Source organism: Arachis hypogaea, chromosome 7, assembly GCF_003086295.3.
Source record: "Arachis hypogaea cultivar Tifrunner chromosome 7, arahy.Tifrunner.gnm2.J5K5, whole genome shotgun sequence".
Taxonomy (NCBI): Eukaryota; Viridiplantae; Streptophyta; class Magnoliopsida; order Fabales; family Fabaceae; genus Arachis; species Arachis hypogaea.
The window spans coordinates 34,457,877-34,458,704 of record NC_092042.1 but is presented as its reverse complement, the minus strand read 5'-3'; the positions used below and the strand labels follow the sequence as shown (position 1 = coordinate 34,458,704).

At 41.1% G+C, this 828-nt stretch overlaps 1 non-coding gene across 1 annotated transcript; it reads right to left on the bottom strand.

Annotated features, from left to right (window-relative positions):
• Positions 1-379: 379 nt before the first annotated feature.
• LOC112704743 (small nucleolar RNA R71) lies at positions 380-483 on the bottom strand. The gene has a single exon (XR_003155352.1). It is a non-coding gene; the product is annotated as a small nucleolar RNA R71 (small nucleolar RNA).
• Positions 484-828: the final 345 nt, after the last annotated feature.

The window sequence follows — 828 nt, the reverse complement described above, 5'->3', positions numbered from 1 at the left end:
TTTATTATTATTATTCGAAAACTCCATAACCATTTATTATCCGCCTGACTGAGATTTACAAGATGACCATAGCTTGCTTCATACCAACAATCTCTGTGGGATCGACCCTTACTCACGTAAGGTATTACTTGGACGACCCAGTGCACTTGCTGGTTAGTTGTGCGAGGTTGTGAAGAAAGTGCTGAGTTATAAACGTGCATACCAAGTTGAATGCCATTATTAGAGATCACAATTTCGTGCACCACTCATGCTATTCCCCTTTGCTATAAGAGATAGAGCTAGAACATGGTTGGACTCACAACTTAAAGATAGCCTGGACTCTTGGGATAAACTGGTCACGGCCTTCTTGGCAAAGTTCTTTCCACCTCAAAAGCTGAGCAAGCTTAGAGTGGATGTTCAGACCTTCAAGCAAAAAGATGGTGAATCCCTCTATGAAGCTTGGGAAAGATACAAGTAGTTGACCAAAAAGTGTCCTTCTGGCATGCTTTCAGAGTGGACCATTCTGGATATATTCTATGATGGTCTATCTGAGTTCTCCAAGATGTCACTGGACCATTCTACAGGTGAATCCATTCACCTAAAGAAAATGCTTGCAGAAGCTCAAGAACTCATTGACATGGTTGCAAATAACCAGTTCATGTACACTTCTGAAAGGAATCCTGTGAATAATGGAACACCTCAGAGGAAGGGAGTTCTTGAAATTGATGCTCTGAATGCCATATTGGCTCAGAACAAAATGTTCACTCAGCAAATCAACATGATTTCTCAGAGTCTGAATGGATGGCAAAATGCATCCAATAGTACTAAAGAGGCATCTTCTGAAGAAGA